The 24,576-nt window shown below is 39.7% G+C and overlaps 1 protein-coding gene across 1 annotated transcript in view; it reads right to left on the reverse strand.

Moving 5' to 3' along the window:
* P2RY8 (P2Y receptor family member 8) overlaps positions 1–24,314 on the reverse strand; it is a 33,503-nt gene extending 9,189 nt beyond the window's left edge. Inside the window, exons 1-2 of the mRNA XM_014252780.2 lie at positions 24,258–24,314; positions 20,670–20,755 (exon numbers count right to left, since the gene is read on the reverse strand). The gene's annotated coding sequence lies outside the window, so the exon portion shown is untranslated. The remainder of the gene's footprint in view (positions 1–20,669; positions 20,756–24,257) is intronic.
* Positions 24,315–24,576: the final 262 nt, after the last annotated feature.

Consider the following 24,576-nt stretch of genomic DNA (forward strand, 5'->3'; position numbering starts at 1 on the left):
GGGTTCTCAGTACAGGGTGTTCCTGCTGGGTTTTTGACCTCTCGTGGACTGTCTGAATTACTCCTGAGATGACAGAAGTGCATAAAAACATGTAAAACAAATGCCTGATTTCTATTGTAGACTGAGTGTGAGGAGAAGGAGTCAGGAACGTAAAAAGCCAAGAATCAGTAATCTTGAGCTGTGGGAAAAGTGACAAACACTTTGATATTTAAATAAAATAAGGGGTTTTAATATGAAGAACAAGAAGAAAAAGTGCCCTTTTGTAACACATCTCAAGTACAGTTCCTAAAGCATCATTCATGTGATTCAGAGAAACACTTCTGCAAATGTTCAAGTTCACCAAACTGAGGAATGTAAATGAGTCCATCTCTGTCTGAATGTTTCCTAAACTGAACATGGGCCTTACCAAAAGAGGCTGCAGGTTTTGTCTTGATGGTTCTTTCTCACCCTTGCAATAAACTTTCATGCAAATTTAAGCTTGCCGTGTTGCATCTCTACATCTCTAAAAGCCAAGTTTGGTTTGCTCAGTGAAGATGTGAATCTAAGTCTTCTAAGAAATTTCTTTGTATTTGGGCTTCCTTGTTCTTTTAGCTGATTTTTTTTTCTATGGTTTTGTTCTGAGTATCATTATTACAAAGGTCAGAAAGTGTTGCCAAGCCCATAGTTATATTATCGCAAAGGCATTATTTGATGTTTTAACTTACTTTCTTTTAAGAAGAAAAACATTTGGGAAATGACACTACTACCCTCTCTGCACTTGTGTGTGCAACTATTACTGAGCAAAGAAAAAAAAAACTGAAAGCATCTGACTAGCTATGATATTCCTGACCTTCCATGCCATTTAGCTTTAAAAAAATAAAACTGTTCTTTATTTCTTATTTTTCACCAAAGATCACTCAGATAAAGGATATAAGTAAACCATATGTATACCTTCACTGCAAAAGTGGCATATTTTTTACAATGAAAAGGTTAAGTTATATTTATTATATTAATTAAAAACTCTTTCAGAGAGAAATGTCAGTCTTTATTTAGTACACACAGTCAAAGTAAACCCTGTGGTGGTTATAGCTCTGACCTCAAACCATCAGGGCAAGGTAAAACAAGAGTGTCTTCTCTCCACAAGGATTTCACATTGAGAGGTATAAAACCCTCTGGTTTTTTTTTCACCAAGAAAATAAAGAAGCATTAGCAGTTTTTTATGTAGTGGAAGGGTGAATACCTCCACCTGTTAGAACTTGTTAGCTGTACCAATCTAGAGAGAAACTACTCTATTCAAAAGTGAAGAAAAATAATGCTGTCATTTCTGCCTACTAGGGACTGTTTCTGTTCTCCAGCCTGACAGAGTAAAAGCAGTCACTTTACAAGACTGAACCAAAAAATTCTTACTGTGAAATTTAAATATACAGATGAGAGGCAAAAAAACTCCACAAGCAAATACTGCACTGATTCTTCAGAACTAGCTGAGTAGTAAAATTAAATGCACATACCTACTTTCAAATTTCCTGTGTCTGCCCTGGATTATGCAGTTTTGCTGATAGTTGAATTTTAGTTCCCTTGAACCTTCACCTTTTCTAAGTATAAATCAGCAAAGTCAGGATTCTCTGCTGGTGTTAGCAACATTCACCCTAATTTAGGTAAGATTTGCATAAACACATCCACTGTCATCTGTATCAATGAGCCAGTTGAGAGCGAAACTCATCAATGTAGTTCTTAAAACTTTAATTTTTTTTTTTTTTTCTGCAGTAGTCAGGTTCTTGGAAATATTAAGTCTGTGGGCCAGTATTGACAAAAAATTCTTAGCATCTGAAGTACGATTTTACAGTTCAAGTGCTACTTAGATTACAAAATGAAGCAGTTGCAATTTTCTCTATCAGTGCGCAAATCAGCTTATAAAAATGTTGTGCACAAAACCTTAGGTCAGTTGAAACCCAAGTTGTGTAACTCCACTGATAAATTTTGTAGGCTGGTTTAAAGTTCAGTCAGAGTAAGCATCCTAAACTGGATTTGAAGACATTCCTATTTAGGGGCTAATAGTTAGAATATTTATATGTTATATATGTTGATCTTTCCTACATAAGTAGACTTTGTAAGCTAATTTTTTGAAGACTGATACTTTCAAAAAGATTAGCAAATCTACAGCAACAGAAGAGTTCAACATATCAGTTCAGGAATTCATTCTATAGGAAGTAGAGTCTTCTGTGATCACTGCCCATGTGCACACTTGTTTTTCCCAATAGCACAAGGTATCTTTCCTCTGGGTAAAACCATGCTGTCTTGCACAAGGAGGAAGAGCCATGCAGGCAGCCCCTGAAACTGCTGATTCCTGGCAGGGAACCTTCACTTAAATGGACCACAGTGCTTGTCAGATGCTGTAGGGCCATGAACAATCAGCTTGTAAACCTCCCCTTAACTCCTCTGGCAAACATCCTTCATAGTGTGGAGTTATCCTGTGCCAGAGGGCCCTCCTGCCTTTATTTAGATGGCAAGATGAAGAAAAATGTTTTTATAGAACTTTGCCTGATCTATATAGGTAATCTAGATAATATATTATATAATATAGAAATTGCCTGATCTAGTTGAAATTTAAATAACACATGAACTGATTCCCTTTATAACTTTAAGTTTTTAAATATTATCTGTATCCAGGATTGACAGACAATGGCTTCTGGTCATCAACTACTTCCCTCTACAAGTAATTGCCTCACACAGCTGTCGTGAGAGCCAGAGGAAAAAGTGTAATCAATCATTTCCCTTCTGACCTCAAATTCCAGGAAAAAAATTTACCAGTTTATTGGCACAAGGCATTCGTGGTAGACAATATGGCAGATTCCTAACAGAGAATCCCTCAGTCTTCAGAGACTTGGTGGTCTCACGCTGAATCTGTGTGCTCCAACTAGCATTTTACAGCAAACAAATACATACAAAAATGTACATGTATATACAAGCATATGTGTATATATATATTCTGTTTGAAATCTCTACTTTCTATCTTTTCATCTCTGTTTTCTGTGAAGTTCTCTTCAAGTGTTTTCTCTCCTGATCAGTCCACAGAGGAATTGAGGTAGAGTTGCTGCATGCTCTTGAAGATTATCTTTAGAGATAAAAATTTTAAAAAAAAGAAGAAAGAAAAGAAAATAACCTCAAATTATGTTTTTTTCTCATACTTGCACTAAGGATTTGACAGTCTGTATCTCTTGATCGATTTAGCTTTATGTCCATAAATAAGACAGGCCATGAAGTTTTGCAGGTGTACCTGAAAGGATAATTTGGTGTGGTATTTGGGAAATGTTTTGAGCAAACAATGTAGAGTAATTCTAACAGCCGTATAACATACCAGGGCCAGAAACTGGAAGCAATGTTTATCAGGGTATATCAAATAACTTGGTTGAGCATGGTAGGCTGTCTTCAGCTTATGGGCCTTCTTCCACTGCTTCCACTAGTTGATCTCAGTAGATTCAAAATATTTTTCTACCTCCTTTATAAATAGATGTGTCCCAAAAAGCCTATCCTGGATCCATAACACGTGGTGATGTGTAAAAGCACAGGATGAATTATTGTTCTTCCTATTAATTAAGATCTATACAAATAGGCAAAACTCTTTCCACAGCAGTAGTACTACGTGGCAGGATTTGGGTATCAGTGGCCTTTCCTGCCTGGTCAATTGCTACAGCTATGGATTTGTCACCCACAGAAATCTAAGTGTCTATTTTAGGGCGAGTTGGAAAGCGTTTACTGTACTGGGCGGATCGCCAGTGACTGCAGTATTTGCATACGCAGTCACTTCCATAGTGAATGTGGGTGTTAGAAGCTGATTCCAGCCTGTTTTAAACATCCTGTTGATTCAGATCCTGATTCCCTGGAGGTGAATAATTGCATGGAATCTGGAATCTGTCAGAATCTGAGCTAGTTCACTAAAACATAATTGACCCCTTTCACACTTGGATCACTCAGCTGCTACTTTTAAATGACCAGGTCAGCTTTTGTGTGGAAATGAATTGGCACAGAATAGGATCAAATGCATTGTTTTACCCGTATCCTTCTCCTTCCACCTTTGTGTGTCAAAGCCTGCAGTCAGTTTTACATGATCATAAGGACTCAGAATAAAAATTATTTTGTCTTCTGGTCCTGCTGCAGTACTTGCTCAGCACATATCATTTAGCCCTTACTGGCAGACCATGGAATGGTCTCCTGCTCTCCCTCCAGGTGCCTTCTGCACTGTTCTGGCAGTGAAGTCCTGCAGATTGTGCGTTCTCCAGACTCTCATGTCAGTTTGCAGTAGTTCTCACATCAGTGCTAGTGAAAGCAGTCTTGGCTGAAAAATACGAGACCAGGGGCTCTGTAGGAGCTAAACTGACGTGCACTGTGCAGCTTTCTTGCATATCTTATTCTCTGTTCCCCAAAAGGGTAAGAGGAGCTAGATATACAGAAAGAATGAGCCTTGTTTCCTGTCAAACCATACACCTTACTGGAAGGCTTTGATACAGAAATGAGCTGCTGGAGGCACTTTGGTATGACTGGAACTGATATTGCATTCAGCTGTTCTCCTGTACTTCTTGTCAGTACCCACTGGAAACAGGTGACTGCATATATTTCAGGAGGAGAGGTGTGCCTGGGCTGACAAAGGACTGGGAGGCAGAAATGTATGCAATCCAAGGCCGTGGGAAAAATGAGCTCATTGCCTAGCACTTTGGACGATGCTTCCTTTCCAGCTTGGTCTGAAAGGACTGGTGGTTGGGGCTCATCTCAGGTCATCTCCATGAGAAATCTTGCACTGTCACAACTCTTTTCTTTGCCTATCAGTACTGCTTATTGTCACAGCTCAGAATGTGAACCCTGAATGGTACTACTGAGCTATATATGAGCTGTGTTTTTCAGGAGTGATGTTCGGTTGCTCATGTATATGGTCACGTGTAAGTGGTTGTTGTTCTCTGCTAGAGAAAGTTTCTTCATTTTTTTAACCAATTGCCATCACCGTTCAATAGTACTCAAGCAGCAGTCATGGGGTACCCTGTCTGATTCTGCCTTTTAATTACAATCAGATCATCTGTGGAGGCCCCATGGCATGACCAGGATGCTTTTCTCTCAGGAGCAGTCCTGTAGGTCTGGTACTCATGCAGTTCACTGTGAAGTGAGGTAGCTCTCAGTGTTGTATGCACAGCACCTCGTAGCTCTTTGCTTCATAGATAGAAGCAAGACCATTGTTTCCAAGCTTGTGCGAAAGCACTTTGTTCACATATGGAAAGAACTGAAAATTGGCTTCTATGCAAAAGCTCACAGCTCATGTTGAGAATCAATAACTGCAGCTGTGCTGCTCGTGGCTGGCACAGGGCACAATATGGACTTGCAAGCGCCTGAACAGTGCAGAGCTCATCTAACCAAAGGCACAGTGCACAGGTAAAATGAACCTCAGAAACAGCAGATTACAGGAGAAGATATGATCTAGTTTTAAAAGCAGCATCATATATGCACAGAAAGGAGAAGCAAAGAGCTGACATAACTATTACTTTCTCCGTGATTAACACTTTTTTCTTGACTTCTCCTCAGCTTGGCAATTTGATACCAGTTAGAGGTATGACTGGTAGCATACAAGAAGTAGAGATTATAAAATGGGAAACAAAGGAAAAGGATTTCTAAGAAAAACTCCACCCTTAGTCCAGTATCTTTGTGACCACCTGAGTTATCACACTAATACAAAGAGCTATAATAGGAATAGCACACTGAAAGCACATCTGCTTCATTCCTCTTAATATCCTGAAGTACAGGTGAGACAGGAAGTCAAAGTTCATCTTTTCAGCTGAACCTGACTGCAAGTGCCATGGTATTCAGAGTTTAGTCTTCTCTCCAGTCCTCCCTGCACTTACCTTAAATGCATAAATAAGAGAGAAATTGGATTCTGTCCTTGTCTTATATACTCTTTTTGCTTGGAGAAGTATGTAAGTGCTCCAAATATAGTCAAATATATGCTGATACATTATTATAATGAGTACTACCTATGGAATAATCACAGGCAAAAGTCAAACATTCTGCAGCTGGTTTGTGTGGGGGAGCCAGTCCAGGTCTCACAGGCTGACAACACCTTGATGTGTCAGCCACTCCTCCCAGTTCTGTATCACCCTCAAACTCTTCGAGACTGCAGTCTGTCCCTTCACCCAGGTCATGGAGGAATAAATTGAACAAAACTGTAGCCAGAACTGGCCCCTGTGGAACAGCCCTAGCAACAGGCTGCCAGCTAGACTCTGCTCCAAGGCAATTTTGATGACTGGTACAGTTATACTTCAGTAAGATACATATAACAGTAGAGGACTAGGAGACAGTTCTTTGGAGACAAAATTTGGGCTGTTAGGAGCCCTAGATATCTTTAAGTGATTACCACAAAATGAATTTATGAAATGTTTTAATTATTAATAAAATTTAATTATTAATTAATTGTTTAATTATTAATTACTGAAATATTACCACATTCCTGAACTTTCAGTGTGTAACTTGGCAAGAGATGCATAGAAAAATTATATAGATGCACTTAAGAATAAAGGAAATGTTTGGTGCAGATGGTGCCATCAGGAAAATATGCTTTGACCTAAAGTAAAATCAGGCAATGTTTCTGTTACTGAAAATTAATGTTATTGTTTTTAAATTAAAAATTAGAGCAAACTGGCACAGAAAAGTTCAGGATGATATGTATTTAGTGGTGGGAATGTTATTAAATCCTCTGCAGTCTTAGTAAAAAGGACAGGAAAAGGTGTTAATAAAGCCCAGGAAGGAACCAGACAAACAGTTGCTACGTGTGAAGTGTGTGAATCACATCACATAAAAGAGTGAGCCACAAAAAAACACAGATACATAAAAAAGACCAGTTAAATGAAAAGTGTAAAAATGCTGAGGCTGATTGCCCTGGTTTTCAGCTGGGAATCTGACCTAATTCAGAAATCTGAGAAGTCTGATGACAGAAAGTGACTGTTAGGAATGGTATGGCCAAGGCACACACTGATACAGCCCTGCCAAAATGGGCCATGATGCTTCAGGATCATTACTGTTGCATTACATGGAAGCTTTGTGTCACATCCAGTAAACAATTCAGTTGCATCAACACAATTCCCATGGGCTGAAGGCTGTGACTGGAAGACTGCATCATCAATCACATAACGAGGGTGTGAATGTGGCAGTGAAGTACTTGGGATAGAAAAATTAGCTGTGAGAGCAAACAATACAGAAATAACAAAACCTTTCAAGTACCCTTACCAAACTAGGAAAATACATTCTGGCAATGTGTGTCTTCAGGCACATCAAATGTGATTCCTTGTGGAAATCAGCTGTTCAAGACCCAGTGAGGAGCTCCTTGTAAGATGAGGATTAGCAACTTTTGGCTCAGGCCTTTGCCATGCTGTATCTCCTGTGCAGGAGCACTCACCTGAGGTCTCCTCCTTCCCAACTGAGACACCAGAGTGTGTAGCCTATAGACTATTGCAAATAAATTTTCAGTTTCAGCTGCTTAATTGAGAATTGTTAGCAAATGGCAAGCTTGAAACCTGAGGGCTTGAAACCATGAGGGCTTCCCTATTGAAAGGTTTTGGTTCTCTTTTTCACTCTCCTGTAATGCATAGATCATAAAGAAGAATTGCCACTGGAAGCTCCTTTGCTGGCAGACACTTGACACTTTGGCAGTGGCCGAGATGTGATCCCAGCTACCACAGCAGCCCCCTTCTCTTCTGGAACCCCAAGGATGCCCTCAGCTGCCTGGGAGTAAAGACAGGATGCGCCTTTTGAAAATCCAGCCTGCTCCCTAGCTCACAGTGAAGAAACATCAGTACCAACTACTTTCTCACTTCTCTTTCTGAGGACAGTGGGGGTTATCTATTTTCTGCTATTACTTAGCTCCCAGCTCTGCTTTGGGACTCATGGCTCGTGCTTGCTCATGAGTAGTTCAGGGGCTCAGAGCCACCACGAGGTTTTCCCACAGTGCTGCCAGGACTAGGTTCTCCCCATCCCTGCTGAAATCCCCTGGAACCTGGGCCCACTTTCTGCATTTGCACATGGCACACAGCCAGCACTTTGGTCTGGCAATCCCTTGGCAGTGGAGAGGCCTGGTGGGACATGTGAGATGAAGTCACCTGTGCTTGTGACAGTCACTGAGCACTACAGCCTGCAGGGGGGTTTAATGTGGTTTGGCAAGCAAATGAAGAAAAATGCCAGTGTTTGGAAGGTCTTCCAGGGAACTGAAGGAAACAGACCTGAGTCCTTTTTATTTTAACATCTCAGAAAGACTTTTATAAAAGCCTAAAGGCAATGTACATTTCAGGAGAGCAACTTTAGTTTCCTTTCTTCTCTGTGTGTTTCTCTGTTTTACATTGCCTATTGTCATACAAATATACAAAAAAAGAGAGAAAGAAGAGGAAAGGAGTTTCAACCTTTAAAATAAATCCATTTTCTTGAGGATTGTGGTTTAATATAGGTTGTGCAAAAGAGCCTGGAAAAGCAAAATAAATTCTCAGAGTCCCTTCTAGCCCCAATCCATCCATCCATGCAGGTGATCAAACCATAGTGCCAACATACTGAAGATAAGAGTGCAGTGACAAAAGACTTTTCACCACACCATGTGGGGAAAGATTTTTACAAGTTAGACCTAGCTGCTCAGTGTAGGTTCCTCTTTCCTTTCTCTGAAATTTTTTAAAATAAATTGCACACACAAAGAAACAACTTTCAAAAGCAGTTTCCTGTTTAGCCCTCCCTTCACTCCCACACCATCTCTAAAGATGCTTCTTAGGTGTACTATAAACTACATGTAAAAGTTACTTGTGTTTGTACAGCGTGGGTTGATAATTTTTAGATCATTCTATTACAGCATAATGTAAACTAAGCTACTTAAAACCCTCAAGGCTTGTAATTTAGTTTTTTTTACCTGTTTCTTTAATGAAAAAGAAATCTATCCCTTTTTTTTACCAAGACCAGTAGAAGACCTAGAAATTCACCAGCTCAAACTTATCCTTTCTCTTTAAAGGTTATACAATCACAACAGGAAATATTTTGAAATGGTGACACTGATCACAAGACAGAGTACTTTTTAGACTGAACAAGTGCTTGTATTAGTCCACTATTTTTAGGTCACATCACATGCCAACTCATTGCCATTTGTATTAGTAGTTTTTTAGTAGTTTTTTCTGTTTGGTTTTTTTCCCCATTTCTTTACACACCTGATGCAAAACAATATGTGAAAAAATATGCTGATTTTGCCTTAAGTCCTCAGAAGGCATCCAAATATTTTAAGAATCAGTCCTTAGTAGTGGCATTTCTGATTTTTTTGCTATTTTCTATTTTTTGCAAAAGCAAAAGCAAATGCAAATTTGTTTCCTGCTGCCAAAACTGTCAATGAGAGCGTAGCAACAATACTTTGACCAGTATGTCAGTGCCATGATATCCAAAGCAATATGACTTTAGATTAGATTTTAGACTAGGTTAGAGTAAGGAGCAGCCTCATTGAACATGCCTGTGTAAAAGGATCTGGCACTCCAAAACCACTTCTAAAGCGCTGGGATGAAGTGGACTGAAGGCAACACTCACAGTAAACTTCCTCATTATTGCTCCTTCGGAGAGCCATGTCAATGAGGTGAAAATGTTGATGACTTCTTTGTATTTCTATGTGAAAAAGCCTCCTTGCAATTACAAGAGGTAGATGATTAAGAATCAGGTCTCTTCTGTGGGTTGACTGGATTGACAAGACTTGACAAGACTGTAGGTGTGTTCTTGAGGTTGATAAGCAGAACATCTTCAATTCCAGTTCTCTCTCACTTGTTCAATGTCTTCTGAAAAATCACTTTCCTACTCTGATATAGTTTTTTTTCTTTAAATAATACTAGTATTTTTTGCACAACTCAGTTATCTTGCTGCTGATGGTTCAAGGAATATTAGTGTCTTGCTTTGTAAATGCTACAAGAGTTATAAGGAGAACATTTTAAGTGGCTCTTGAAATTGAGCACTTCCTTGAACTTTAACTGATAATATAATGAGACTTCATAAATCAATTATCAAAATCTAAACTATATTTCTTTAGAGGTAGTGGATATTTTTTTCTGCATGAATTATAATAATGTAATAATATCCTAAGAGGAAAAATCTCCACAAACTGCAGGGTACTATAAGATTCTGTGGTTCTCAAATGACTGAATATCTCATATTACAGAATCGGTGTATTATTTTGTATACTGGATTTCTGATGTCTCGATCTTGTTACTAGTAAAGCAACAGTTCAGCTGAAAACCCGGAAAAAGACTTCCTTTAGAAACTGGGTGTAAAAAGAGATTGTGGTTAGATTTGCTCAATCACAAAAAAAAAAATAAAAAAATAAAAAAGACACAGGAGAACAGCAAGTACCTAGACGAGTTAAAACAGAATTTAAATTCACAGAGAGAGCCCAGTGCCCAGTGCACCACCATCCACACCTACTCTGCCTTGGGTTGTAGAAATGTAAGTTTCTACACCTGACTACCATGGAGTTTCCATGGCCACATCTGAGGTCACCTCCTCAGCTCATAAATAGGCATTTTACCATGAGATACAGAAAACCTGGACACTGAGCAGCAAGAAAACTAGACAGAAGCACCTAAGTCTCTGAGAAAGCTTCAGTTTTGACACTTTGTGGAGGGTTTCAAGGAGAACTCTAGACACAACCATGTATTTTGAAATTTATTACCTGAAATTTCTGCTGCAGTGAGATGTTTGCATCTGTCTTATCTCATAAAACCCATAAGTATGAAAACCAGCAACAAGAGTGCTAGTCACACTTCCTAAATATTGCACAGTGGGGAAGTGGGAGATATGAATTTATTTCTCTCTTCAGAGTGATGGGATTTAAATCTACACCCCGCCCTGCCCCCCCCCGCCAAAAGCAATAGGATTTTCTATTAGTTACTTCACAGAAAATATATAAATTACATTGAAATAGGAGATGGATTTTGGATGTCTTTTCCTCTTGAGTACTAAACAAACACTACAGTTTGTTTTTCTCACCCATGGAGTTTATATCCTGGTGATACCATGCAACCTAGAACAAATTCAGCTGCAGGAGTAAAGACAAGTTGTAGATAAATAACATTATGATTAGTGCATTTCTGCAAGAATGCTTGGTTCCAATCAGGCCAGGTAAGCATCCATAGTCTTTAGGGAGTGCCCTAAGTATCCACAGGACTAAAGGGCATGGCATTGGCATCTTGTTTCTTTCTGCATCCCTTGGAGGATGTACTCCAATCAGTGTTTTGGCAATTTATGGTATGCTGGGTCCTCAAACTGATGCAGCGCAAGGAACAGTCTTCCCCCCACTCAATAACTGTGGCTAATTTCAGGCCTTCAGCCTGAGTTGGGTATTAGGATGTATGGGCTTCTGAGGACCTAGTGACTGGGGTTAATAGTTTTGATAATGGCATCTTTAGCAGAAGCTGAGCAGCAGCAGACCTCAGTCTCAAGTTTTAGCACTTAATGACAATAAAATAGTATTTAGGCTCCTAAAGCCTTTTTCAGTGCTTGCATAAAGGTAAGAAATTGGAAATTCCACCTGTAACAAAAGTCTTCTCCTTCAGTGTAGGGTTGGAGTGGATCCCAGCCAGGCATATAAACATGCTTGAGGCCTGATGCTAGGCATATAATGTGAGTCAGAAATGCACATTTGCTTTGCTCTGCCTCCTGGGATTATGCCCCTTTTGCAGAAGGATCTCTTATTCTCCTAGCTAAATCACCCACTGGTGAGCATAGTCCCACACTGGATGGATGGTCTTCATCCTCTATTGTAAGACTCAGTGGCAGTCAAATAAAAATACTTGTCTTTCCTGCTTTTATTGCAGTCACAATTGCTTTTCTTTAGTTCAAGAACCTTGGCAGGTCTTGCAAAATGTACTGCCACTCAATCAGTCTTCCAGATCATGAAGTTAAAATGTCTTACTAAACTCTTTGAGAGCAGATAACCTGTCCCAGCAGACTAGGAAAGACATTCATCACAGAAAAGCTATCTGGCTCAACTCCACATTTTTGCACCATTCTCCCAAGCAGATACAAGGTATTTGTGGAAGTGTGAGAGGGTGAGTTTGGTAGACGGGTGTGATGCTTTCATTGCAAATCACCTGGCTGAGTGTTCATGTATCTTTTCCCCCTTTGACACACAGGGGTGAAGTAGGGCTGTTTCTTGTTGAACAACAAAAATTCCTGATTTTGTTGTTCAGATGGATGATCTCATGATGGTGAACTTCAGCTTACAGGGTTATAGGTGTCTACTTGCTCTACGTCTTGCTAAGACCCTTTAGACATTTCCCTTTTCTGGCTGGAATGGGAGAAGAACAGTATAAAGATCCCAAAATTGCACTGACTACATCTTCCTGCCAAGGGGGACAATTGCACAGGGAAATAATTAGGAAGCCAAGCAAGAGGGAAGGACTCTGGTGAGAATGAAAGCTGTGCTCATTGAGCTACAAGGCTCAGGTTGGTCTCAGAGCAGAGACCAACCAATGCTTTTTTAACAGAACAAGGCTCACAGGACATACATGGAGATTACACACACCTTCTTGTGCCAGCACGAGACCTCAGCTATCTCTTGTGGCATCCTGTCATTGCTGCCATGACTAACTCCTATCAGTGGGTATGTGGGTACATCACTGTGAAGGGCAAGGTTTGAGGAAAGCAGCAGATGATCAGTCATTTTCAGTGTTGTGTGGTGACAATATGATCCTATCTGTGATGCAGGCTGTCAAAATAAAACTCTGTCAGAAGGGTGAATGAGAAGACAATGGTATTTTCAGTGGTAAGAGACTGACACCACCTCCCCCCCCACTCCTAGTAAACTGTTGCCTACTCTTCAACTCTATCTTGCTGTTCGATGAAAAGCTACCCTAAAGTTTGCTTGGCTTTCATAATCCTAGTTGGTTGGAAGGATGCACAGATTGACTTATTCATAGATTATGAATGAAGAAGAAAAGCACACATAGAGATTCTCTATTAAAGAGTTAAGAGGAAGGGAGGAGAAATAAGGAAGTAGTGGTTGAAACGATCTGCTTTTAAGCAAAGAAAAAAGTTAAGAAATACTTGATAACATTTGAAACGGTGTATAAACAACACAGAAGAGCCCCAAACTAGGTGTTTTCTTTCTTTTTTTCCTGGGGATGTGGGTGTTCATAACTAGTGGAAACTGCAACAAGAACTTCAGAAATGGAAACACCACACTTTTAGCCAAAACAACAAGCAGTTTTCTCACTCACCCAAACCGAAACATGAAGTGAAGGGATTACTTCTAATAAGGAGAAGAGAGGTTGGTTTCCAAACCTTTTCAGTGTAGGGTAGCACAATTTTTTCTATCTAGTTTTATTTGATATTTAATTTGATTTAGTTTGAGATCGAGTGGATCAAACGTATATAAAACAGAGCAAGCACATTAAAACCCTTTGTGGGGTTTGCCACAAACGGCTCAGCAGGACTGTCAGTGTCAAAAAGATAAATACAAACTGATTTGCAAAGAACATTTACATACTATATAATTCTGATCTGAGAGTGCTCTGTTGGCTTTTAAAAAATTGTACCATATTTGGCTGTTTCTCCACTGGGGAAACACTCTTGTTGTTTGTCATGACCGACAGCAGTGATTCAGCAGCAGTACAAACTTTGTAGCCCTAACATATAAAAGAATATAATGCATAAGACACGTTGCAGATGTATTCAAAAGTGCTGTTGCTTGCAACTGTCTGTATGTAGGGCCTTGCCAAAATCTGTGGCATAATTTCTCACCATTGTGGGTTGTTGTGGAAAGGATTTAGGTTAAGGATGGTTAGGGGCTAATTTATTTCATAAGTGAAAGAAATGTGAATGAAATAAATATAAAATAAATAGATAAAATTGAAAACAATCTCTATGTTCAAAACTATTTAGAAGTTTAATTGCTGCAAGCTTAACTTTCTGCTTCTACATAATGCCGTTTAACACTGCGTATGAAACAATAAGGCAGTGAGTAATAGTCTGCAAGATATTTATTTACCAGCACTACTGCGAGTTATTTACCTTCAATGCCTTTGATGGTTACACATCAAGAGACTTAAGCTTTGGCTCAGATCTCAGAAAAGGAAATAAGCCCCCACAGGTCTCCACAGCACATTCCTCTGGAAGGAGGAAGAGAGCATTGAGACAATAATGTCCATGCAGAAAGCTCAGCCTGAATCTGTTGTCATCCTCCCAGAAGAAGGTAAAGGGGCACAGTGACACTGAGCTGCAGAAATGGAAGGTGAGGGCCAGGGCTCTGTGGAGCACAGTGGAGATGAGAGAGAGAACCTGCACTGAGATGCTGGGCCAGGTTTATCAGTCAGGCAATGAATGCTACTCACAGAAACAGAGTGGGCTGCTTAGACTCAGAATTGGAAGACTCTGGTGTTTCAGTACACTTTCTTATCAGACAAATGAAGTCCATGGGTGAGCATGTAGCCCCATCTGTAGGGGAAAGATGTGATATGGGAGAATCCAGAAGGGAATGTGGTAGTCCTGGGCAACTGTCAGCCAGAACAGGTATCAAACACTTGTTCACTTTATTGTTAGCATAGATGCAAGAATGTAGATAAAACCCAGAGAGCTACTGAGCCCAGCTGCTGCCCAGCTTTGTTTGAAAAGGATCTTTGGTCTATATACATGAGTCTATATTTCTCCTCTCTCTCTCAAAAAATGGGAAATGGCTGATAAAGGGTGAAAGTCCTGAGATTCTCTAAGTTTCTGAGCATTGCATAATTTTTTTTGGCCGACTGGATGAAATGGAATCCAGACATTAATTCCACTTAATGTTTTTTAGTTCTTTTCCCTGATTAGTACAACTGCATATGGTTTTCTGTGCATAATGGCCATAATAACTCAGGAGAAGTTAGTAGATGTGTGCATTGGCAATAAGGATAATATTCATTATATATTAATCCATTGTAAGTCACAATAAGAAAACAGACTAGTGTTTTCTACCGTCCCCATAGCCACTGGATCCACACATGTTGGTGTTATGTCCCCTAATGAGGCATTGTCACCGTCTCATCCTAACTGTTCTAAATGACTTTCACCCAACCCTTTTTTCCCTCTGGGCTGAAAACAAGGAAAATGTATCTCAGAATAGAAGACAAAGTATTTCTTGTGGATACAAATATCTTACACCTACAAAAATCCTACACCAAATGCTGCTTGACCTAACATGTGACAGATCCAGTTTATGAATGAACCATATATCTATCTTCCATAAAAGTGAAAGAATTTAGCATTCAGTTCTCTTGGGCCCATAGCTGGACACCAAAATATCTTTAATATATAAGTATGGCTTTATTTCTAACGCCTGGCACACTTTGAATGTATGGCCGGTTCTTTGTGAACATACCCTCCTTATTTTATTCAGATTTATTAGAAAAGTTTAAGCTGATGATCCATAGTGTTTGAACTTTTTTACTTGGCTAGGGCAGGTGTGGACAGGGGAGCATTTACATCTCCCGTAGCATGTTAGTGTGAACAACAAAATTGTTAGCAATGACAAGCTGCAACAGTGAGGTTTTTATTTCAAACTTGAGAAAGTCAAATCTCCAGGTGACCACATGTGCTTTTGAAGATGGCCAAGAATTTCAGTTTTGGGCCCCTTACTGCAAGGAAGACATGGAGGTGCTTGAGAGTGTACAGAGAAGGACAATGGAGTCTGGAGCACAAGTCTTACTAAGAGCAGCTAGGGGTGTTGAGTCTGAAGAGAGGAGGGGACTTTATCACTCTCAACAACCAGCTGAAAGGAGGGGGTTGATCTCTTCCCCTAAGTAACATCTGATAGGAAAAAAGGAAATGGCCTCCAGGCTGCACCAAAGGAGGTTTAGATTGAATAATAGGAAAATTCCTTCACAGAAAGGGTTGTCAGGCATTGGAACAGGCTGCCCAGGGAAATGGTGGAGTCACCATTCCTGGAAGTATTTAAAAGATGTGTAGATGTGACACTTCAGGACGTGGTTTAGTGGCAGACTTGGCAATGGTGGGTTAAGGGTTGGACTCAATGACCTTGAGGGTCTTCTCCAACCTAAATAATTCTATTTCTGACCACTTCTTTTTCCTTCTACACTCATGACTACAGTAATTCCAAGGACAAGTTAGAGCAGAAAAATAAGCACAACCAAAGAAACTGATTTTTCTGTAATCCGATTGACTTCTTTCTCTCTCTGCTCTCCTGCTGCTAACTGGCATAGCAATAGTCTTTCTATATGCCGGTATTCCACATTTAACAAAGTGATTCCCAGGCACTGCTGTGAGAATTTTCAGTTGATTTTTGCAGAACTGCAGTGAAAACTGGGAGATGTTGAGAATCCACCGTACTCGGTGTAAACATTTCCAAACCCAGGGTAGACCAGTCATATTTGTTATTGATATCAATATTGGCTATGATCTCTGCCCCTCTCATGTGGGAGTAATTATGTACTCAACCCACAAACATTAGCAGAAACAGACATGTGAGTTAAACAAACCTATCAGCCTACTATAACATGTAAAACTGGACCATGTCCTGTTAGTTTCTCAGAGAAGAGCTGTAGGTGGAAAATATTTTATTTAAAAAGCTCAAAAAATTTTCACAAGTATATATAACGTTAAATGTCAAACATTTAACATGCATTTCACCATAAAAGACCTCAGTAATGAGTTTGTGAGTGTATTTTATCCACCAAGACCAGATTTTAAGATTAGGTATCTGCACTGCTGAGAATTTCTGAGGTTGCAAAAGCCAGACACATAACAGGAAATTTCATTCTTCCTCCTCTTAGAGGTGTTAAAGGTATGTTTATGCCCCAAGGGAAAAGTCAATGACCAAGAAGGCCCATCTTCATGTGAAAGACTGGGTTCCAGTGATTTTTTTTGACAGGGCTATGCAGTCTTAGGTCACAAATTGGGCTGATAAGGAGATGTATGCAATGAGCAAGGCAGTGTTTAGTCCAGCTTGAGATCTTGATCTTGCTTCTGTTTAACTCACATTCATGTGCTAGCAGCCAACTTCTGTTAGCTGCAATCATGGATAGGTTGCAAACATTTTGACTAACTATGTATTTCTAAAGACCCCAACAGCTCTGATCAGTGCACTGATTTAAACACTGAGGATTTAAACACTGTGTAGCTGAGATCAGCATCTTTGCAGGGACATGTGATTGAGGGGAATGGAAGGTGTCCCTTATGAAAATGTCTTTTCCTTCCATGTTGAAATACTCATAATACCCATTTATCTCAGGAAAGTTACTGTTCTAGCAGCCTGAATAAATAAACGGCTGAAGATCTTGATAGCCAGAATTTCATCAGCCTGGTTGCTTTTTATCTGCATGATCCTACTATTGAAATGGTGGAAGTCAACAAGCTGAAGACAGGAAATCAGCCCAATGACCAAGAAACTCTACAGGTCACTCTACAGGCTGAAAAATAGACATGTTTAAGCTTGCCCTTCTCCACTTGATTTCTGTTGAAACCAATGCCTTCCCAGCAATTTTCCAAAGACATACTCTATCAGAAAAATTTAGACTTTTTCCTCCTGATCAAACTCTTGTCCCAAATGCTAAACAAACAACTTATTTTTCAGCATTTTTATGGCATCAGTGTTGTAGAATCAAAGTGCTTTATAAACACCTACAAATTTCTTATTTGCAGCCTTTCTCTAATATAAATTTAATTTATATATTTTAAATTATTAATTTATATATATTTATATTAATAACATAAAATATAGAATATATATTAATTTATATATATTTTAATTTATATATTTATTTAATCCCATATTGCAAAGAGGAAAGTGAGGAATGAAGGCCCTGAGTTGCCCAGGACCTGGTTTCTAAGAGCATTTGGCTTTAAATAAAATGTTACTGTTTCAAAGTCGCATTTCTATTGACAGTTACCTGGATTTGTGAGTACTCAATACTCTGCAAGTCAGATCCAGATATCTTTTAATAAGCATTTGAAAATTATGAACTCAGAGTTGTTGTCTGTTTCTGAAAGCTTAACCCCTTGAAACCAGATTTGAAACAAAGTTTCAAACTCTGTAAGATAAGCATCCCATGGGTGGAAGGATGAAGGCTCCAGTCAAGGCTTAGGTGTCTCAGAATGGGATCTGCAATAGTCAGAAAAATTATAAAGAACAGTGTGAAGTCAGCACTCTTCACATGCCACACACACAGGTTACCTAGTGCAGACAAAGGATGAGCCTTAAAAACATGAAAAAATGGGGGAAAAAATAGTGAGTGTCACAGAACATACTCTCACAGGGAAAGTACAGGGAGACCGGATCCTTGAACCTCTTTGCCGAAGTTCCTTCTGTTAAAATTCCCTTTTGCCTTTTCTTTCTGGGGCCTAAATATAATTTACTACAATTTTTAAAGATGGTTAATAGAAGAAAAACACTTCCTTTCCCTGTCTGAATGATAAGCAGTGGTTAATTTCAGGAAACAGATGCCTTAAGCTGCCCTCCAGGTCTGACCATGGGACTTACCATCTGAGCTGGAGATTGCATTAGCCACAAAGCTTCTGGTTACTGCCCATCTTTCACATCAGACACGTCCACAAAATTATCAATAAAACAACTCAGGGAAAGACGAAAACACCATGAAGGAGGGCAAGAGATTCTCTAGTCTAGTGGCAAAGGCAGCCATCAAGTAAGTGCACGTGGCCTGGAATCTACTCTTTAGTTTGGCCTTTGGAGTCACCCAGCGATTACTGTGAAGCAGTGTCTTTGAAGACAAGACTAGAGATAAGGTCTTTAGCCTTCCAGCTGAATGGTATTTCAGGCTTCTGACTTCTTTTGTCCTCTTTTCCTTGCTGTTCCAGCTTCTACTGGCCAGGTGCAATTCAGCCCAGACCATAGTTCTAGCACACTACCTAGCTAGCAAGGGAGGAGGTGGATAAACCTTTATATACTTTCCAAAGACAGAGTTGAATGTGAATACTCTTTCTCCTAGGAGCGTGCTCTAGAGGAGGAGTTACACTATTTTATACTCCTTGACCTTTTGAAAAGCAAGTACTTGTAAAGAAGACACAGTTACACTGATGTTCTTTAAGCATTCTCCTTGGCACCAGACCAGCTCTCTCAGTCCTGTCAAAATCTGTTTCTTCTATAATTGCTAATGGATGTCTTCTCTATATTTGTCTCTAAGTAGCTTAAGTACTGCTATCTCATGTTATAAAAAGCAACAGCTATGGTATAATTCCCCAGCAGTCAGAGGCTGCATCAGAATTTTCCCTGTTCAGAGATGAAGCTCTGAAATTCCATCCTAGCTCCATTTCAGGCATTTCACATGTATCCTTTTTTTAAGAAGGCGACCTTTTCTCAGCATCACAAAAGCTTTTCTCAGCATCTACTTTCAGGTAGAATCAGTGGCAGAATCATATTTTCCAGAACATTACTCAGTCACTAAAATCACAAGGCTGCTTTGCTTTTTCCTGTAGTTCTACATCTCAGTCAGCAAGTGTCCTCCAGCAGCAAGTAGACGAGAGATGAACAATGAGACAGGAAATGGTCTCCCACTAAACAGGTTGTTCACTGATTTTTTTGTGCTGCAGTGTCATTCTGTAATATTTACCCTTAGGACTCTGAGGAATATATACCACCTGCACAACTGAGATTTTACTACGTGTAAAGTATGTCAATATTAGTAAATGTAACACTGTCAGAACAGTGCTCAGGCTGTTACAGTTCTGGCATGGTTTTGTCTCAAAACACGCTCCCTCAAAAAACTCTGACCCACAATCAACTTCTTGATATAGTTCAGGAGATGACAGACAAAAGACCATCCCAGAAAAGGAGTTTCTATGCAGCCATGATTTTACAGAGGCTGAAAACAGTTATTAGAGGTGTGTCAAATATGCTAAAGATCAGGATATGATTGGTCCCAGCAAATGAAGTGGAAAGTTACTACTGAGTAAAAACATTTTCTGTGTAGTCCACTGGAGGGTGCAGACACACCCATGCTACCTCCAAGATTTACTTCTATGTTTCTGAGACCTGGATATTTCAGGGGTTTGTCCAGAGGATCTGGGGGAAAGAGCTAAAAGAATCACACTTTGCTGTCCTCTACAAATCCCCTTTCACAAGCAGCAGCCTATAAAAGTAACCCAAATTCTGTCCTCTTCCTGTTTACTGCTGTCCAGATCCCACCCTCTGTCCTCATCTACCCTGATTTGTACTACTAATTTTTCCTTTTTTTTTTTTCTCATCCTCACCATTTCAGTGCTTACTTATCCACAGTTCCCTACCCTATCTCTCACCACTCCCTGTGTTCCAGTGCGATTTGCCTTTGATCCCTGCAGGGCTTAACTCTCCCAAGGTGAAGTGACAAAACTACAAAAGAGGGTTATTCCCACAGCTTTTAACTGCTGAACCACTCTAGCACTAAAGTGGGGTCCATTCAGTGTATCCAGGATTCTGGGAGAACGGGATTTCTACTGGGCATGATTTAGAGAGTCTCAAAGACCAATCATGTTTTTTAGAAATGGTGGGCGCAGGGAAGAAAGGAAAAGTCTTAAGATTATTTCTGTCTTTGTGCATACTCACCTGCTCAAAGTTTGTGCTCCTAAATATTCCCTTATTGCCTCAGCAATTGCCTCATACAGCTAAACTCTGCATGCAACATCCTGCCAAAGAAAATGCAAAACTTTTCATCTTAAATGTTGACCAGACTTACAGGCAGCTCCCTAAGGAATTTGTCTCGCCATCCCACGGCTGATGTTTCCGTGCTGCAGCAGATCAGATTTCCTCTACGACTAAGATCTGCAGAAAGGAACAAACAAGAAATCTTTTATGAATTTAAAAAAAAGAAAAAGGGAAAAAAAAAAATAACATATCTAAAGATAATTACAAACAGTGACACGGTGACAAGTACTGATAACATTCTATTTTCTTTCACAGCCTTAAATATGTGGTTCACTAGCTTTAATACATACCTGTGCGGGACTACTACAGCTTTAGAGTATAGACGTCTGAAGATGAAGAGAAGATAAGAGAGCACATCTTGTTGGTTTGCTATTTTCCCTTCTCATTTCACCTTCACAACTGTGAATCAGGTGCAGTGTATCTCACTGTAAGTAGCCCTAGCTGCTTCATCATGACCATAGCAAGGTGTAATTTCTGTTCTTATTTCAAGATTTAGTCAGCAGCTGGGAGAACAAGGATTTTCAATTCACCAGCTGCTGAGCCCAAATTCTTCATGCAGTAGTGTGAACATGTGACAAAAATTGTGCAGTTCTTAATGACCAAGCTTACTGATCCCTGGCCCGAGCCTGAACAACCCTTGGAGCCTCATCAGTCTGTGTGCAAAAAGGTAGAATCTCTCTGTTAGGGTATCAATGACAGCTAAAATGCAATTATTGAGCTGGTGCATGAAGCATACACAGACTTCTCTCTCTTTCTCTGAGTATTTAGCTTTAGCTAAATATTCATCAACAGTGAAAAATAAGACTACTAATGGAAAATTTCTGTAAGGACAGAAGGCTTCCAATCAAAAATATATGAAAAGACACTAGATCAAACTGACATTATCAGGTTCAAAGATGTAGAAAATTAATCCTGTGGGATATTCGTGATTGATTAGCCAAAAATTAAACCAAAATTTAGACAAAAATTGGATTATATTACCCATTTTAAAGATATTTTAAATAACAACCTGAACTCTCAAGCTGAGTCCTTCTCAGGCTTCCTGTGTATAAATAGTAAGCCCAAGAGGAACACCAGCTTGATTTTCCCATTTGAAAGCTGGCGATAAGAATAATCAAGCCAAAACCACAATTACACAGACATTTAATTATAAATAGAGCTAATTTCATCCAGGAATTCTGGAGGCAGTAGTCGAGGACCAAACTGTAATGTCATTTCTGTAATGTCATTTTTCAGAGGAGAGCTACATTTCCAAGCTCCTTTTGCATGCTGTGAAGAACATGGAACCAGTGTCAATAAATTTCCCTGGTAAGAAAGCCTCCCTTCTGTCCAACTGAAAGCTTTGCAGACATTAGTTGTCAGCAGCGAAGCCCCCTGAATTTCTGTTTCAAAACAAATTTTTATCTGGAAACTATGCAAATGTGAAGTAAAGTTTTTAAGTAGCAATACACATGCGAAACAGCAGCACATATTTTAGACGTACGGTGACACAGTATTGGTGTGCCTTCATTTTTGCGCAGGACAGGGGAATATACCACACAATAACTTGTTGTGGCTGAGTTGTGTCTGGGTTTCTCCCCCTGGCCAGCTGGCCAGAACTCAGAAGTTACTGTGGCAGACCAAAGTTACCATACAAGGAGTGACCTTTCTAGTATTTGTTTGTTTTCAGTGCTGTTACACATAACCGCGACACATAACGTATGCCACCCTCTGACAGAGGAGTGCACCCTTTTCCCACATCAAAGATACTGATGCTGAAAGAGAGCACCGAGAGCAAATATTTTAAATCACCTGAGCTGGCCTTTTCTGCACTAACAGTCATCAGTGAAAACCTAATTGTCTGCACAGGCAGACACGTCTGAGTTGGACCCAAACTGATAGTGCAAGACAGAAGAGGAATACATAAGCAGTGGGTAAGACGCTGGCTGGTGACTGGGGATGCCTGTGTTCGGTTTGTTCTTCCCACACAAATCTGCTGAGCACTTTCCCTTGAGCCATGCCTATTCAGCAACTGGGAAATGTGACTGCAGGACGGTAGGCACACCTCAGTCAGCTTTCCTCCAGCAAACTCCGGCATAGGCTGCAAGTATTTACCAGCTAAGGCCATACAGACCTGTAAGGAACAGCAAACTGCTTAGCATTGATATTCAATCTGAGAAGACTAAGTCTGATGCAAATTTTTCTACCCATGCCACAACCTTCTCCCTAGCAGAATGGCGACATAGTCTCTGGCTGTTTCTAAACAGCTGTTTGCAAGGGACGACTGGGGTTCTTGATCAGATTGCCTGCACTGGGGAGCTGCAAAAACTGGGGCACAGGTCTGGCAGCTGGGATTCATATGAATTCCCTGTCTGTAGATGCAGTGACAAAACTTCAAGTGGATCACTGAGTCTATTGAGCGTGAAACACATTACAGAGGTCCCATTGCTACTCTAACAGTGATTTCACAAGTAAAATGGAAATTATTTAAGAATGAAGTCCCAACGTGGATGGAAATTTTGTGTCTGAATCAAACCAATGCTGTTAAAAGTCCTAACTAGATTCTCCTGACTACTATATATAAAATCCAGAAAGTGTTTAAACCAAACATTCAAGGAGTCAATGTCCAAATATTAAAATTGGTTACAAGTAAAGACTTAAAACCCCACAAATGTCAAAAAAATCCCGAGTCTTAAAAAACCCACAAATGCCATACCAGTGTATGATTTCACTCAGGGATTAGCATGGCACGGACAATTTCTCTTTCTGTATGGTGACATGACGACAGGAGATTATTACAATAGCTGCCCCACAGATGTCTATTTACTGCTTGTTTCTGAACTATTAAAAAAAACAAAAAGGTTTTCACACAAATAATCTCTCTCCTTATCTATTAAGAGGCAGCAAATGTCATATGCAAAAGTGCACTGTGTTCTGGGAATTCTTTCTGGTGCCTGTCTGTCTGAGTTCAGCTTTTATGCATCAAAAGACCCTGATGAAATTTTATCATTATAATTATATTGTTCCACGGTCACTCCTGTGTGTATGTTGGGCTGCTGCAAACCTCCGGAGTTGTCTCAGAATGAGTAAAGTACATGACTCTGCAATAGCTAAAGATAGATATCAGGTCCTGATTTACAACTAAAACTGGTCCAAAATTATCTGGGTTTGATTTCTTTTTCTGCCCCCCAACATCTAGAAGTCCATTCTTCCTCTTTTTAAAAACAGAGTTGAAGACACACTATGATTTTTATTACTCTTTCACTAAAGCAAACTCTGCACCTGAGAACTCCTTATTTTGTTAGTGGTTCTTGCATAATGAACTCCTTAAAACTGGCGATAAGTTTTGTTTCTCTTTTACTGCAGTATTTGCTATAATAATTCTGACTTCTAAATATGTGCAACATAATTTCTTAATTATCTTTTCTCTATTATGAAGCCATACCATTCTTTCTTTATTTCTACAGCTCACAGTCATCTGTCACAAAGAGACACATGTACTTCTTGGATTGCAGTGAACTTTGTTCTCGCTTCAGATGTAAATAATAGGAGGGAAAAAAAATCAGTCTTGACTGAGTCTGGCTCCTCTGAAAAGCTACTACGAATAAACAAACAAGAAGTGAAAAGCTGTACTCCTTACCTGGTCTGAGAGGTACAGTGCACCTTGAAAGCCTCTTAAATGTCACAGAAGAAATAGAAATAGTTGAAAGTTTTTACTCATCCAACCAGAAGACTCAGGAAATGACTATTTTGCAACTATTAACTCCTTCCTCACTTTGAAGCATTTCAAGTACAGTTCCACCGCAGTTTCGTAATGAATGCTCTGCCCTACACAACATTTCTGTTTCACTGAGAATTTGCACTGAGAATAAGCAGGTGGCCAGAGGAGAAGAATCTGATCACCTCCGTGGAAGAGAAAAACGGCAGTGCTTTCTGCATAACTGGGACCAAGTACATTT

Source organism: Pseudopodoces humilis, chromosome 2, assembly GCF_049639895.1.
Source record: "Pseudopodoces humilis isolate 2021_Gansu_Grassland_sample_001 chromosome 2, ASM4963989v1, whole genome shotgun sequence".
NCBI classification, from domain to species: domain Eukaryota; kingdom Metazoa; phylum Chordata; class Aves; order Passeriformes; family Paridae; genus Pseudopodoces; species Pseudopodoces humilis.